The sequence below is a fragment of the Hyaena hyaena genome, unplaced genomic scaffold, assembly GCF_003009895.1.
Source record: "Hyaena hyaena isolate Hyena2069 unplaced genomic scaffold, ASM300989v1 scaffold_191, whole genome shotgun sequence".
Taxonomy (NCBI): domain Eukaryota; kingdom Metazoa; phylum Chordata; class Mammalia; order Carnivora; family Hyaenidae; genus Hyaena; species Hyaena hyaena.
The window spans coordinates 2,534,579-2,553,231 of NW_024080824.1; the positions used below are offsets into that span (position 1 = coordinate 2,534,579).

General features: G+C 34.6%; 1 protein-coding gene across 1 annotated transcript in view; it reads right to left on the reverse strand.

The window, feature by feature from the left end:
* GRID2 (glutamate ionotropic receptor delta type subunit 2) overlaps positions 1 to 18,653 on the reverse strand; it is a 364,262-nt gene that overhangs the window by 247,474 nt on the left and 98,135 nt on the right. The gene's annotated exons all lie outside the window — the stretch shown is intronic.

Sequence of the window (18,653 nt, forward strand, 5' to 3'; positions counted from 1 at the left end):
CCTAGAGATATAAATACTAATTTCAGAAGAGGAAGCTAAGAGACTGAGAAGATGAGCAATGATTTTAAAAGCCTTCAAAGCTTTAAAAATTAGGGCCTGGGTCTTGCCAAATGGAGGGAGGTGGGACAGAGGAAACTAGAAAATCCTCATTTGTTTGGAAACTAATAATTACAATTGTATTAACCCATAGGTCAAATAAAATCACAGGAGAAAAGAATATTTTAAAGTTGATGATAGGGAGGCCTGGGTGGCTCCATCAGTTAAGCGTCTGAGTGTGGCTTAGGTCATGATCTCACAGTTCGTGGGTTTGAGCCCTGCTTCGGGCTCTGTGCTGATGGCTAGCTCAGACCCTGGAGTCTGCTTCCGATTCTGTATCTCCTTCTCTCTCTGACCCTCTCCTGCTCATGCTGTCTCTCTCTCTCTCTCTCAGGAATAAATAAAACATTAAAAAAAATAAAGTTGATGATAATCAAAATATTCCACATCAAATACCTTAAGTTTTAATAGCTAATGGGGATATAGCTAAATTTGTGTTAGAAGAAAATTCATAGACTATGATATAAAATAAAAGAAGGCTGAAAAATCAGTGAGCTACTCATCAGTTTCAACAGGTTAAAAAATCACCAAGACAAGCCTAAAGAAAATAGAAAGAAGGAAATAATAAGTATAATAGCAAAAATTAATAAAAGGACAAAATACAATAGAGGAAGTTAGTCTAACAGAAATTTGGTACTTGAAAAGGCCTATAAAAAGCTGTTGAGATTGATCAAGAATATAAATAAAGGCACAAAAATACAATAGGAGTAAAGGGATACATTGTTACAGATAAAAAGCATAAAAAGAGAAGGATCTTGTGTTTAATTTTATGTTAATTATTTGAAAATTGAGGTGTTAAAGACAAATTCCTAGAAAAATTGTCATCAAATGAAGCAGAAAGATTGGATGATCTTATGACTATTAGTGACTTTGAATTTACAATTAAAATTTACTCACCAAAATATTCAAGACCAGTGGCCTTACTGGAAATATCTACCAAACTTTTTAGCAATAATTAACTCTATTTTACAAACTCTTCCTGAAATTAGAAAAGGAAAGGTCCTATTCCATACATTATTTATAAAGAACTCTGACAATAAAATCTAAAAAGGCCATTCCAGCAAAAGAATATTACAGGCTAGTCTTTCATATGATTGTAGATGCAAAACACTTAATGAATTATCAATCTGAAAAGTGCAGTAAATAAATAAGCATGTTTAATTTATTATAGGAAAGCTAGGATTGGTTTGGCATTCAGAAATCAATCACTGGATTCTGATGTCCCCGAGAGGGCAACATAGGTTGTGGCTGATTTTGTTCCTCTTCATAAGAAGACCAATTAACAACTGTTTGAGAACAAGACATCACTGAGAAGAGGAGGGTGAAGCACCTACCCCTGGGCACTGAGGCCAAGACTGACTACATCAGAAGAGTAAAAGAAGTGGCTATATATTGACCACATGGATTTCCCCCAGGACAGCACACTAGCACATAGAGAAGTCTCTCCTGAGCTTCCAGTTCCTCCAGTGGGAAAAGGGAACCTGAAGTGTGGGGAGACTAGCCCCATCCCAACATTATGGGTTAATTTGTTGGAGCCCCTACTCTGATCTCACCCCATGAGGATTGCGAAGAACTCTGTGAAGTGAATCATTAAAGATCTGATTGTTATGGAGAAGTAGAAAGGGGTTTGCAACAACCAGCACATGGATGTTGGCAGGCCCAGTTCATACCTGTCGTATCCAAGTAGTAATCTCAATCTAATTTGCTCATCTGTAGAATGAAGTTGGGGGCACACTATGACCAATAAACACATCTGATTGCAGATTTGCCTGATTCAGATCCTCAGAGGAGGACTGGTGCTGGCCCCAGAGACCATTTTGCTCAAATAGGGAGCTGAATTACAGCCCCACTCACTATGGAGAATGTCTTCTGGCTCCTTTTGGCCAGAACAACTGCAGACAACTCCGGGAAACCATGAGCCCCAGCAGAGCTCAAGCTGAGAGTTGGGTAGAGGCAGTAGTTTTCAGAGCCAACCCAATGGCCCTCTTTAGCTAGGGAACTTGAGGTGTGATTTGGCTTGAGTTAAGAAAACAAACTTTTTAGAGTTTTTGTTTTTACTGGCTTTTTAACTGCTTAGTTTAAAGAGTTTTACTGGCTTTCAAACTGCTTCTCGGACAAGGAATCTAATTTGTAGCCCTGCTCATTGCTTAATATAGCCCTCAGCCTGTCCAGTCAGGGAACCTAACCAAAGCACACGGGAAGCTGCAATACCCATTCAACAGTCCTAGCTACAATGACACTCAGACAGAGAGCACAGCCCATGGCCTCCCCCATCTGCAGAACAAAACTGTTGCCCTCATGTGCTCCCTGACATGGCAAGGAAGTTAATTTTAGCCCCATCTACTACTGAATATATACCCCAGTTATGACCATCTAGTAAGCTTGATCAGAGAATTCAGGCAATTGCAGAGCTCTACCTGTCTAAAGACATTGCCAGAAGACACACTCAAAAACCAAACTCACATGACTGGTGAAGAAGTCTCTCTGACAAAGCAAACCTATAAAGTCTGAAAGAGGAGCCTAAATACTAAAATGTGTAGATACCAATATAACAAATAAAGGATCATAAAAAGTCAGGTAAGTATGACATCACCAAAGGAAACTAATAAAACTACAATGATTAACCATAAAGAAATGAAGATCGATGAATTGACAAAGAGTTCAGAATAATCCTCTTGAGCAAGTTTACTGAGCTACAAGGTAACACAGACAGCTAAACAAAATTACAAAAATAATGCATAAAGAAAATGAGATGTTTGACCAGGAAATAACAACCATCAAAGCCAAGAAACCCCCCAGAAATCCTAGAGTTGAAAAATTTGATAACTGGGCTGAAGAATTTAGTAGAGAGTTTTCAAAGTAAACTTGACCATGTGGAAGAAAAACACATCAATGACCAAGAGGATAGGACATTAAAATAAACCAGTTGGAGGACCCCAAAGAAAACAGAAAAAGAGTGAAAAAGCCTACAAGAATAAAAAGACACAATGAAAATAAACAATATTTTTGTACAGAAATTCCAGAAGGAGAGGACAAAGAAAAAGGGACAGAAAGCATATTTAAAGTTATAGTAGCTGATAGTGCCTTAGTGGTTCAGTTGGTTAAGTGTCCAACTCTTGATTTTGGGTCAGGTCATGATTTCATGGCTCATGAGATCAAGCCTCACATGGGGCTCTGCTCTGATAGTGCAGAGCCTGCTTTGGATTCTCTCTCACCCTCTCTATCTCAAAATAAATAAATAAACATTAAAAAAATAACATCTCCTCTTCAAAATTTATAAAAAAGACATAATAGCTGAAAACTTCTCAAACTTGGGGAAAGAAATGGATATCTAGATCCATGAGGCCCAAACACCACCAAATAGGTTGAATTGGAATAGTGTCACCAAGACACATTATTAATCAATTATCATCAAACACAAAGAAAGAATTTTTAAAGCAGGAAAAGAAAAAAATTTACATACAAGGGAATCTCCATAAGACAATAGGGGAGATTTCTCAATTGAAACTTTTTAGATCAGAAGAGAATGAGATACCATATTCAAAATATTGAAAAAAATAACTGCCAACCAAAAATTCTATATGCAGTGAAGCTGTCCTTTAGAAATGGAGGAATAAAGACTTTTCCAAAAACAAAAGCTAAAGAAGTTTACTACCAACAGAACTGCCTTACAAAAAAATGCTAAAGGGGATTTTTCTAGTGGAAGTAAAATATCATATATTTACAACATAAAAACTTAAAAATATATTGTAAATCTCACTTGTAATGGTAAAAGTATAATCACAGTTAGATTTTGCAATATGATAACAGTGCTATATATAATTCAATTACAACTCTAAATTAAAGGTTAAGAAACTAACAAAATAATCAATTATATCTAAAAATAATCTATTATATTAAATATTAAAAATCTATAATAATAATACAAAGAACTATAATAATCTGTCATTACTTATACAATATTAAAAATGTAGTTGTAATAGAAATAACTTTAAGTGTGGGGGGAAGTAGAAGTAAAAGTATAAAGTTTGTGAATTCTTTTGAAGTTATCAGTTTAAACAGTGTGTTATAAGCTTACGAGAAATTGTAACCACACACACAAAAAAATTCTGTAGTAATCACACAAAATAACATGATAAAGAAAAGGAAAGCATAGTGATAACAAAAGGCATCAAAACACACAAAAAGAGAGCAGGATAAGAAATAAGGAAAAATACAAGAAATGAAAGAAAATAAATATAAAACATTCAGAAAACAATGAACAAGATAACAATAATAAGTTTCTATCTATCAATAATTGCTTTAAGTGTAAAAAGATTAAATTCTCCAATTAAGAAACACAGAATAGATGGATGGATAAAAAAAATCAAGATCCAACAAGATGCTGTATACAAAAGATTTACTTTAGCATTAGGACACACATACTAGGAGAGTGAAGGGAATAGAAAGACATTTTAAATAACATTGGTAACAACAATAAAAAAAAGGGTAGCTATATTTATAGACAAAATATATTTCAAACTAAAAACAATAAAAAAAGACAAAAAAGTCATTATGTAATGATGTGTCTACACATCAAAAAATATAATAATTACAAATATGTGTGCTCAGCATTGGAACATTTAAATACGTAAAGCAGAAACGAAAAGAGTTAAAAAGAGAAATAAATAGTAATTCAGTAACAGTTGTGGGCTTCAATATCTCATTCTCAACAATGGATAGATCACTCAGACAGAAAATCAATAAGGCAACAACAGACTTGAAAAATACTATAGACTAAATGGACCTAACAGAGATAACCTAAATACTTTATCCAAAACAGCAGCCACACATTCTTCTCAAGGGCATATGGAACATTTTGTGCAATAGACCATATTTAAGTTACAAAACAAGTCTTAGAAAATTTAGGAAAATTGAAATCATATCAAGTATCTTCTATGGCCACAATGGCAAGAAACTACCAATCAAAAACAAGAGGAAGCCTGAGAAATCATGAACACACTGAGGTTAACTAATAGTCTCTTGAACAACCAATGAATTCAAGAAGAAATTAAAGGAGAAATAAAAAAGTTTTCTTGACACAAATGAAAGTAGAAACACAACATATCAGAATTTGTGTGATATAGCAAAATCAGTTCTAAGAGGTGAGTTCATAGCAATAAACACCTACATGAAGAAGCAAGAGGGATTCCAAATAAACAACTGAACTATGTGCCCTAAAAAAACTAGAAAAAAAAGAAGAGGGGTGCCTGGGTGGCTCAGCCAGTTAAGTGTCCGACTTCTGCTCAGATCGTGATATCATAGTTTGTTGGTTTGAGCCCCATGTTGGATTCTGTGCTGACACCTTGGAGCCTGGAACCTGCTTAGAATTCTGTGTCTCTTTCTCTCCCTGTTCCCCCCTTCTCTCACTCTGTCTGTCTCTCAAAATAAATAAAAGATTAAAAAGTATTTTTAAATGAATAAAATTAAAAAAGAAGAAAATAAACCTGAAGTTAGTAGAATAAAAAACATAATAAAAGTTAGAGAAGAAATAAATAAAATAAGGAAAAGAAAAACAACTGAAGACATTAAAACTAAAAGCTGATTTTTTGAAAAGACAAACTGAATTGACGAACTCTTAACTAGACTAAACAAGGGGGCGGGGGGAGAACCCAAGGAAATAAAATTATAAATAAAAAGGAGATATTTCAACTGATAGAAGAGAAATCCAAAGGATCTTAAGAAACTACCATGAATAGCTATTCACCAACAAGCCAGGCAATTTAGAAGAAATGGAAAAATTCTTAGAAATGTATAACTTTCCAGGACTAAATCAGGAAGAAATATAAAATCTGAATATACCATTTGCAAATAAGGAGATTGGATCACTAATAAAACATCTCCCCAGGAGATCCTCAGGACCAGGTCATTTCACTGGTGAATTTTACCAAATGTTTAAAGAATATTTAAAGAATGTAAAGAATTAACATTAATCTTCAAACTCTTCTAAAAATAGAAGAGGAAACCCTCTCAAACTTATTTTATGAAGCCAGCATTATCTTGTATCCAAACCAGAAAGCACACTACTGGAAAGGAAAATGATAAGTCAATACTCCTGATGAATACAGATGCAAAAATTCTCAATAAAATATAAGCAAAGTAAACGCAGCAGCACATTGAAAAGAATCATTCACCAAGAAAAGTAGAATTTATTCATGTGATGCAAAGATAGTTCAGCATATGCAACTCAATAAATGTGACACAAAACATTAACAGACTGAAAGAAAATAATTATATGATTATCCCAATGGATGCATGCATAAAATTCATTTGACAAAATTCAACATCTACTCATGATAGAAACCAACCCATTAGGCACAGAAGGAACATATCTCAACAAATAAAGGTCACATATGACAAGCCTATAGCTAACATCATATTCAACATTGAAAGTTTCAAGGTTTTTTTCCTATGAAATCAAGATCAAAATAAAAATGCCCACTCTCATCACTCCAAGTCAACTTAGTACTAGAAGTCCTATCTAGAGCAATCAAGCAAGAACAAGAAATAAAAGGTATCAGAATTGGAAAGTAAGAAGTAACATTGTCTCTATTTCAGATGCCATGGTTTTATATATAGAAAATTCTAAAGATTCAACCAGACACTCTTAGATATAAATAATGACTTCAATAAAGTTGTAGGATACAAAATTAAAATATTAAAATCAGTAGGATCTCTATACCTAACAGCAATTTCATAAAAAAGAAAGAAATCAATTTCATTTACAGTAGCATCAAAACAATAAAGTACTTAGGAATTAAAGAGGTGAAAGATCTTTATAAGGCACACATGAAAGAAATCAAAGAAGACACAAAGAAGTGGAAAAGTATTTCATATTCATGGGTTAGAACAATTAATACTGTTAATATGTCAATACTACAAAAAGCCATCTATAGGTTCAGTTCAATCCCTACTAAGATTCCAATGGCATTTTTTACAGAAGTAGAAACAACAATTTAAAATTTTTCAAATTTATCTAGCACCACAAAAGACCCCAAATACCAAAGCAATCCTGATAAAGAAGTACAAAGCAGAAGGCATCACGCTTCTTGATTTCAAGTTATATTATAAAGCCACAGTCATCAAAACCATAGGGTACAGGCATAAAAAGAAAGAAATAGACTAATCAATAGAATTGATAACCCAGAAATAAACTTATGCATGTGCTGTCAAGTAATGTGTGACAAGGGAGCTAAAAACACTCAATGGAAAAAACCTATTCTCTTCAATAAATGGAGCTAGAATAAATATTCACATGTAAAAGAATGAAATAAGTATATCTCACAGCACTCACAAAATTTAACTTGAAATAGATTAAAGACACAAATGTAAGACCTGAAACCATGAACCTCCAAGAGGAAAACTTGGAAATAAATCTCCTTGACATGGGTCTTGTTAGTTTCTAGGTATGACAACTGAAGCACAAGCAGCAAAGTCACAGATAAGCAGCAGAACTACATCAAACTAAAAAGCAGCTGCACAGCAAAATAAACCATCAACAAGTGAAAAGACAATCTACAAAATGGGAAAACATATTTGCAAACCAAACATCTGATCAGGGGTCATGTATAAATATATAAAGAACACCTACAACTTAGTAGCAAAAAAAATAACCCAATTAATAACTGGGGAAAGAACCTGAACTGACATTTCTCCAAAGATGTACGAAAAGCCAACAGATAACTGAAAAGATGCTCAACATCACTAGTCATTAGGGAAATGCAAGTGAAAACTGCAAAGAGATAATTACCTCCTGCCTATTAGAATGGTCATCTTCAAAAAGACAAAAGATAACAAATGCTGGTGAGAGTGTGAAGGAAAAGGACCCCTCCTGCACTGTGGTGGGAATTGCAAATTGGTGCAACCACTATGGTAAATATTATAGAGGTTCTGTAAAAAATTAAAAATAAAATTACCTAGTATCCAGCAATTCCATTTCAGGGAATATATCCAAAGGAAATTAAAACTACTAATTGGAAAATATATATATTTTAAAATGTTTCTTTATTTTTGAAAGAGAGCATAAGCAGGGGTGGGGCAGAGAGTGAGGGAGATACAGAATCTGAAGCAGGCTCTAGGATCCTCACTGTCAACATAAAGCCTGATGCACAGCTGGAACTCATGAACTGTGAGATCATGACCTGAGCTAAAGTCAGATACGTAACTGCCTGAGCCACCCGGGTGCCCCTACTAATTGAAAATATATCTGCACTCCCATGTTCATAGTAGGGTTATTTACAATAGCCACAACCTGGAAACAACCCAAGTAGCCACTTATAGATGGATGTGTAAGGAAGTTGTGGTATATATATATTCTATAACATATATGTGTATATATTCTATAACATATATATATATACATACATTCTATAACAATATCATTTACCCATAAAAGTGAGGAAATTCTACCATTTGTGACAACATGGAAGTATATCATATTTTGAATTTTTTGAAATGTTTTTATTTATTTCTGAGAGAGAGAGAGACAGTGCAAGCAGGGGATGGTCAGAGAGAGAGGGAGACACAGAATATGAAACAGGCTCCAGGCTCTGAGCTAGCTGCCAGCACAGAGCTCAATGCGGGGCTCAAACCCACTAACTGCAAGATCATGACCTGAGCCAAAGTTGGATGCTTAACTGACTGAGCCACCCAGACGCCACATATTTTGAAGGCAGTATACCAAATGAAATAAGTGAGATAGAGAAAGACAAAGACACTATATTGTCTCACTTATATATGGGATGTAAAACACACACACACACACACACACACACACACACACACAACACTGCCAAAGCTCATAGAAAAAGACCTCAGCTTGTGGTGACCAAAGGCACAGGGTGAGGGTAGGGACAATTGGAAGAATGTGGTCAATGTACAAACTTCCAGTAATAAAATAAATTGGTACTAGGGATATAATATACAACATAATAACTATAGCAAACACTGATATATGATACAAAAGAGTTAAGAGAGCTCATCTTAAAAGATCTCATCCCAAGAAGAACTTTACTTCTTTTCTGTTTTTCTATTTTTCTTTTTTTTGTATCTATATGAGAAGGTGAGTATTAGTTACATGTATTGTGGTAATCATTTCACAATATATGTGAATCAATCCATTATGCTGTGTGCCTTAAACTTATACAGTGAGGGATGTCCATTATTTTTCAATAAAAGTTAAGAAAATGATCATTATTGGGGTGGGCGCCTAGGTGGCTGAGTTGGTTAAGTGTCTGACTTTGCTCAGGTCATGATCTCAGAGTCTGTGGGTTCGAGCTCTGTGTCAGGCTCTGTGCTGTCAGCTTCGGATTCTGTGTGTGTGTCTCTCTCTGTCCCTCCCCTACACATGCTCTGTTTCTCTCTGTCTCAATAAATAAACATAAAAAAAAAAATAAAATGATCATTGGAATTCAGTACATCAGCACTATAAAAGAGAAATCCAATAATCATTTTGGGGGATGCAGAAAAGGCACAGATAAAATTCAACATCAGTCATTAAACAAACAAACAAACAAACCTAGAAACAATCCAGCAATCTAGAAATAAAAAAAATCATTCTTAGCTTCACAAAGAGAATTTTTAGGAAACCTGCAGCAAACATCATATTTATCAATAAAATGAATAGATTGTAGAGACTCTATTAAAGGCTACAAATTGTTACCACTTCTATTCAACATTCAGCTGAAGGTGCACACTGTAGTACAACAGGCTAACAACAACAATAACAACAACAATAATAGTAAAAAGAAAAAAAATACTTAAGAATTGGAAAAAATAAAATAGAATTTAAGGATTGGAGCTGGTATGAACATGTATGTAGAAAAACCAAGGTAATATAAGGTAAATTACTAAAATTAATAGGTTAGTTATCAGTTTACTATGGTACAGACACCATGTCAAAAATCAATCAGATATGTACACCAGCAACAAAACTTAAAACATGGAATTAAAAACAATGTCCCATTGGGGCTCCTGGGTGGATTGGTGGATTAAGTGTCTGACTTTGGCTCAAGTCATGATCTTGAGGCTCATGAGTTCGAGCCCTGCATTGGACTCTCTGCTGACAGCTCAGAGCCTGGAGTCTGCTTCAGATTCTGTGTCTCCCTCTCTCTCTGCCCGCCACCCCCTGCCCCCCATGCTCTGTTTCTGTCTCTCAAAAATAAATAAATGTTAAAAAATCTTTTTAAATAAAAAAAACAATGCACCATTTACAACCACATTGAAAATATCAAATACTTAAGTATAAAGACGTAAAAGACCTCTATATGAAAATCTATACATTTTTTGACTGAAATAAAATAATATTAAATAAATGGAGGGATATATCATGTTTGTGGATTCAAGACTCAGTATTATAAAGATATAAATTGTTTTCAAACTGATCTATAGATTTAGTGAATTGGCAGGTTCTTTTTGTGAGAGAGACAGAGAGAGAGAATGAAAAGTTGAATATGAAATTTATATGAAATTGCAAAAGGATAAAAATAGCCAAGACAATGTTCAAGAAGAAAAAGCTGACTGTAGTCAGCTGCAGTCAGCTGGTCTAGCTGACTATAGCTGTATATAGTAATTAAGACAGCATGATATTTATATAAGGATAGACCATATCAATGAAAATTATCCATGTATACATAGAAACTTGATTTATGCCCAGCTGGCTCTGCAATTTGTAGAGCTAGGGAAATCTTTTCAATAAGTACTACTAGGTCAATTTGGATACACACGTGAAAAATAGTGAAACTTGTCTGCTAATTTACAATACACACAAAAACCAATACCAAATGGCATATATATATATGAAATATAAATAATAGAGCTTCTAGAAAATAATACCAAAGAATGTATGTAATATATCCACATGATCAGGCAGCAAAAGATTTCTCCAACAGAGCACAAAAGAAAAGATTGATAGATTTCACTAAAATAACACTTTGTAGATCAAGACACCACTAAGAGAGTGAAGATAAGCCACAGTAGAAGATAATTTGCAACACACATATCTAACAAAAATACCTTCAATAAATCAGTAAGAATAAAACACATGGTAATTAGAAAAATGGGCAAGGAGTTTCATAAAAGAAGATAAATGTCAATAAAGGTGCAAAGATGGCAACCTCATTAGTTATTCGGAGTATGCAAACTAAAAGAAAAATGGAACACTACCACAGAGCCACCAGAATGATTAAAATAAAGAAATAGACAATATCAGTTGTTGGAAAGGATGTGGAGCTACTGTTGGTAGGATTATAAATTGATTCCATCATTTTGATGAACAATTTGGTAGCATCTCTGAAAAGTACTATATGCCTGTCTTAAAACTCAGAAATTCTACTCTTGGTATATACCCCAAAGAGGAATAGGTGTACCCAGAGACAAGCACAGGAAAAGCTCACAGCAACATTATTTATAATAGCTTCAAACTGGAAACAGTCTACACACTTGTTGACGGTAGAACTGATAAAGACAAGATGGTATATTCATACAATGGAATATTGTGCAGAAATGAAAACCAACAGATTTAATTTAAATATAACCCCACAAATGGATTTCACAAACTGAATGTTGAATAAAAAACCTGCAAAAACCCCCACACTGTATGATAACTATTCAAAAACAGGCAATATGAATGGTAGTGCTGATAATCTTATAAGTGGTTACTTTTGGGGATAAAAATAATGGTTGAGACTGAGTCATTGGGGGCTATGTCACTGGTAATGTTCTATCTTTTTCTAGGTAGTAATTACACAGGTGTTCCATTGCTGATGGTAATTCACTGAGCTATACATTTAAGTTTTATGCACTTTTATGAATGTAAATAATATTCCACAATTAAATAAAACCAAGTAAAAGAAGAAAGAAAGTAAGGAGAGAGAAAGGTGAGTTTAACAAAGAACATTTTTCCTCTTTTTTTGTCTCCACAGTTTGAGAAAAAATATTCAGGATGCTGGAGGAGACAATTAAATGGAAGATGAAAACTTATCTACTAAATTAAAACACAACCCTACATGGCTAAGGCATGGCAGAATTTAGATTGGCAATTCCTGCCACTTCAGGATGTGCAAAAGTCTGACTTCATTGGTTGGATATTTTGATTCTCATAACTCCTGCTGAGTTTGAAATCTCCCGATATCACTCTGTAGAAGTGTGTGAAATTTATATTTTCTAAAGTGACCTCTCTGCTTTAGGGAAAAATCTTCTTAACAGATTTGCATGTTGATGTGACTGGCTTGCCACATCAAAAAATAGATCAACCTTGATACTGTATATATTATCTTCCTTATAAAAGTTGTTAAAGAGATAAAACAATGTTTTTCCCTCAGGCAAGATTGTGAAACTTGATAATTTCACCTGAGTCAGGCAAAATTTATTGCTCTAAGCCTTATTCTGTGTAAGTATATATGTATGCATCTCTGTGTGTGTCTGAAAGTATGGAACAGTTATTGTTAAAACTCTCCAATTTGGTTGTTTGGTCAATTAGCTTCTCATAGGTTTTAAAACCCAGAGTGTTTATGATATCCTCTTGGACTGTGGAACTATGATTAAGAAAAAATAAAAATGATGAAAGAAAATTATTACTTTTCCTTATAAACTTTCTTTTTTCAAGAATTGGATTCTTATCGGAATGAGGTTATTTTCAAAATGGCTAAAACATCTTATATGTTCAAGTAAATTGGTTAATTGTAATGTCAATAAATATTAAAATGTTTCACACTTAAAAAATCAGAGTTTAGAAAATATAAAGAAGGATACTGTTGGCAATTAACCATTGCCAGGGCAATCCCATTTAGGGATGGGAGAAAATGTAAATGCTGAAGGTATGTAAGTCACATTTATATATTAATCTATTCCTTGGAGCTCATTCATAAGTAAATAGTCAAATTGATGAACTAGCTATGACTATATTTGAAAGTGCTTTAATATGTTTTCCTTCGGTAGTGGTTCTAGGGGTAATAAGGGGCATGTGAGATACACATATGATTTGCTGTTGGAAACAATATAGTAGGCTCATTGTTTGCACCCATTTGCTAGGTAGGGCAGGATTTTACAGTGTGGCATGCCTATGACTGGTGCAACAGATGGTTTTAGGTGGTAGAGAGAGATAATGTAAAATCATGTTGTGTTATGTTGTGAAAGTTGTACCATTTAAAATGATCTTTAAATTTTTTCTTATCATGGCAAGAACAAAGTCTCTGCTTAGTGATAATAAGTTTCTTTAAAATTTTGCATCCATTTTTATAAAAGGAAGGCAAATCTTAAACTCCCTTTGACAGACAACATAAACTAATTAAAATCTGATAAAATTTCAGTTGTATCATACTTATATTTTCTTTTTTTTTTAATTTTTATTTATTTCTAGGAGAGAGAGAGAGAGAGACAGCGTGAGCAGGGGAGGGTCAGAGAGAGAGGGAGACACAGACTCTGAAATAGACTCCAGGCTCTGAGCTGGCAGTCAGCACAGAGCCCGCCCGACGCCGGGCTCGAACCCACGAACTGAGAGATCATGACCTAAGCGAAAGTCCGACGCTTAACCGACTAAGCCACCCAAGCGCCCCTGTTATATTTTCTATTTAATGCACATGGCATTGCTTTTATATTTATATCAGCAAACAAACTTTATTAACAACTTTGACCTATCTAAAATCTCAGTTTTAAATATTCCACTCTCCTATGCCATCATCTTTTTTTTCTTAAGTTTTTATTTTAAAAATCCAGTGTTCATCATCATCTGTCTTTTGAGTTTTCTTCTTCTATCAAGTCTACAGTCCCACCAAAAATTGCTGTAATAGACACAGGGGTGCACATATATTTTTGGATTAGAGGTTTCCTTTTCTCCAAACAGATAGCCAGTAATGGAATTGCTGGATCACATGATAGTTCTATTTTTAATTTTTACAGGAACTTCCATACTGTTTTCTAGAGGGCTGTACCAGTTTGCATTTCCACCAACAGTGCATGAGAATTTCCTTTTCTCCACATCCATGCCAGCATTTGTTGTTTCTTTCTTTTTGATATTAGCCATTCTGACAGGTCTCAGTGATTATCTCATTGCAGTTTTGATTTGTATTTCCTTGATGATTAGTGGTATTGAGCTTTTCATGTGCCTATTGGCCATTTAGATGTCTTCTTTGGAAAAATATCTCTTAAGAAGCTCTGCCTGTGTTTTAAATCAGATTGTTTGTTGTTATTGAGTTATATGGACTCTTTATATATTTTGGATATTAACTCTTAATTATATATATGATTTGCAATTTATCTTCTTCAATTCAGTAGGTTGTCTTTTCATTTTGTTGATGGTTTCCTTTGCTATGCAGAGGCTTTTTAAAAAGTTTATTTATTTATTTTGAGAAAGCGAGAGAGAGAGTGTGAGCAAGCAGGGGAGGATCAGAGAGAGAGGGGGACACAGGATCCAAATTGGGCTCTGTGCTGACAGCAGAGAGCTTGTTGCGGGGCTTGAACTCACTAGTTATGAGATCATGACCTGATCCAAAGTCAGACGCTTAACCTACTGAGCCACTTATGTGCCCCACGTGGAGAAACTTATTATTGATGTAGTCTCATTTATTGATTTTTACTTTCATTTCCCTGACCTTTGGAGTCAGAGCCAAAAAGAAAAGAAAAGTAAACAAAACATAAACCACAAAACATCGCTAAGGCTGGTGTCAAGGATTTTACTGCTTCTAGGAGTTTTATAGTTTCAGGTCTTTTATTCAAATCTTTAATCCATTTTGAGTTAATTTTTTTTAAAGTTTTATTTATTTCTGAGAGAGAGAGACAGGGAGGGAGAGAGAGAGGCAGCGTGAGCAGGGGAGGGTCAGAGAGAGAAGGAGATACAGAATCCAAAGCAGGCTCCAGGCTATGAGCTAGCTGTCGGCACAGAGCCTGACATGGGGCTCGAACCCAGAAACCGTGAGACCATGACCTGAGCTGAAGTCGGACGCTTAACTGACTGAGCCATCCAGGAGAACCCAATTTTGAATTAATTTTTATATGATGTAAGATCGTGGTCCAATTTTATTCTTCTGGATGTAGCCGTCAAGTTTCTCCCACACAATTTATTGAAGAGACTGTCCTTTCCTTGTCATATATTGCTGCATCCTTTGTATAAATTAATTGACAAAATATATGTGGGCTTATTTCTTGGTTAAAGATTGTGGTTCCAGCTAACTGCTCTGAAGCCTTCAAATAATACAAAGGGTAAAGGGGAAATTGAAGACAATGAATACTTAACTCAGAAATAAGGTAAAAATTGAAAATCTTGGTGGCAGCTTTGAAGGGGTCCTTAAATTGTATAGTTTCAGGGCAGATATGACTGAGGACAAGATTAAGGCTTGACTCTGAGGGTAACACAATTGAATCTCTAATGAAATCTTCTGCCTTGTAAGGTCTCTCATGGTAAGTGAAGGGCATTGTTGGGAAATCTGAGTTTCAAAATCCCTCTGAATCTCCTTGGTATTAGAAGTAACCTATCATCCTTTCTGAGGGGATCAGTCTTCCTCTGCATCAATGATTCTCAATGACTGGAGAATCACAGTTCTCTCCTGGACTCACTTCCCTTTCCCCTCATTGCCTCCGGGTACAAGTCAGATCCCAACTAAGTAAGTCAGAGAGGTATGAAGTCCACTTTTGAAAGTTTTATACATATAGGATGGGTGCAAGTATTGATTAGGGCAAATCTATTGTCCTGGGTGGTAATGATCTGGGATTTGATATTTAGTGTATTGACTTGATACTTGGGGTGGTGGTAGTATTTTGTTAGACTGGCTAACTGAATGGGCCAATATGAATGAATTTTCGAGGTAACCTATGCACACAACTGCTGCGGTATACCGTAGAGACTCAGGGAATTACGAATGTTGGAATGGGTTTGTTCGGAACAAATGGTTAGCCTCTTTGACTATCCATGAAAGGGACAATCCCTTCATAAAGACATGAAGAAATACATGAGAGGGTTAGAGCACCGGCATCTCTAAAGAGTTCTGTGTGCTGTACTCTGTAGGGAATGTATAGCAATGTAATACATGGTAGCATAAACCCTCTGTATAGGGATGTAATATATGGTAGTATAAACCTCTACATTTCCAAAAATAGGACACTTGGGTAAACTATAGTAATCTGACTGGGAAAACATTATTCAGCAGTGAAAATGTAATACATAGGATACAAAATTATAAATGTGGCATGACTATTCATATTAAAAATGGAAGTTTTTATATTAAGTTGAATATAGTATCTCAGGTTGACAGAGGCTAAGTGGAGATGTTTGACTATCAGAGATGTGGCAAAAATACCATAATATGGCATGGCTGTTTAAGAAATGTCATGGAGTGTACTGTCCTTCAGAAACAGCTTTTCACAGGGTTTCTACATATGAAACAGATAGGTAGCCTACCAAGGCATTTCTTGATATGTATGGGGAAAACAATTCTAGATCTGAGGGCAGAAATGTAGCCTCAATTGCTGAGTGGGAATTTGGAGCCTCAGTCCACTTCCTAGACTCATCCAGTTTATGATTCAGAAACCCAATCTTAAAGAAGAAGGCAGGTTAGCATTTGCTGATATGTTCTATTTGAGATGGTTCTTAAGTGATTTTTAATACCAATAGTCACACCACATTGAAATACTGTATTCTATGTTTTCAAATTTATAAACATTTTTATCTTATTTTACTTTTTAAAGATTTCATTTTAATTCCAGTTCTTTAACACACACATTATATTAGTTTCAGGTGTACCAAATGGTAATTCAACAATTCCATACATTACCTTCATTGTGACAAGTGCACTTCTTAATCCCCATAATACTGTATTCTATTGATTACATTTTAACTAGATGAATAATATTTTTCTAGTCATATAGACAATAGCTTATTTAAGTATCATACTTTTAGAAATTTATTTTTAAAATATTTTTTATACTTATTCATTTTTTGAGAGACAGAGAGAGACAGTATGAGTGGAGGAAGGACAGAGAGAGGAAGACATCGAATCCGAAGCAGGCTCCAGACTCTGAACTGTCAACACAGAGTCCGGCGTGGGGCTTGAACCCATGAACAATGAGATCATGACCCGAGCCAAAGTTGGATGCTTAACTGACAGAGTCACCCAGGTGCTCCTAGAAATTTAGAGGTTTTATGCGACCATATATTACATTGCTATAAATATTTTTTAATAGAATCCATGAAGAGAAGTTATTTGGAGAAAGAAATGAATTTTTTAAATGTCTTATACAAGTGTTAAGCCTTTTCAAATACATTTTATAATATTACTAAACAAATAGAGATGGGTAACTCGTCATGTGTCTTTTTCTGAAGTGTTGACATTTCAGTTAAATGACAAAAATATTGTTCTGGACTAACTGATAAGTCTATTTGCAGATAAGCAAAAGTAGGCTAGGAGGCATTAGATGATATAATCAAAACAGCAATTTTGTATACATAAGAAGATTTCTCTAACTTAATATTTACATTTTCATAGTAATTATAATACATGTAAAGCTGCTTTACATGTAAATACATAAATAGCAGTTCCTTTTCTTCCAACTCCTTAACAGCATTTATACACTTCTGTTTGGAGGGGTTCTATGGCAGTTGAATAATAAATTCTGGCATATTTCACTTCTTTCTTAATTTATGAAGTTCTTTTACACATACAAATGCTGTCTATACATAATTCACTGAAATAAGAATGTTCCTCTGATCAAATAAAAAGACAATGTTACCACATTGTGTTCCTTTGTGCTTCATTCTGGTCAACCTCTTATTGTCCATGCTGATACCAGGCAATGGCGAATCTTCTGTCACTGTGAAATATTATATTTTTCTTTTTCTATGTAAGGTTCTTTTAAATTTCCTATAAATGGAACATAGTCTTTTGGGGAGGGCTTCATTACGTAGCACACTTGCTTGAGATCCACTCATGTTGTTGCATGTGTTACTGGCTCACTCCTTGTTAGTGCTGTAAAGCATTCCATGCATTTCCATTTGTCATGGCTTGCTAATCCATTCATCAGTAACTAGACATTGCAATTGTTTGTAGTAGTTTTGGCTATTATAAATACATTTTCTATGAACATTTGCAAGAAGAAAATGTTATTGCAACATTAGAACTTCCTACAGAAGTTGTAATTAAAGATAATCTAATTCTTGAAACTTTAGGTCTAATAGAAGTGGTTAAGTTTTACTGAACTCAGTAACATGGGATATTTCTAATGAATACATTTGAAAAATGTTAAAATTAATTATAATACAATCAAATGACTGCTAGTTATACCACATAACCCATATACACTGATTTTAACTTATGTTCTGTGTACCCACTACTGTAACTCATAGTAGAACTAAACTGAGTTACATTACACACAAGTAACGCTTAGCAGTTTCCTTTCACAATGTTTTTGTTATTCCAGCCCATATAAAATTCCCACTGTTTCTTTCTTTTTTCCTTTTTTTTAACTTTTTTAAACATTTATTTGTTTTTGAGAGAGAGAGAGAGCTGGGTAGGGGCAGAGAGAGTGGGATA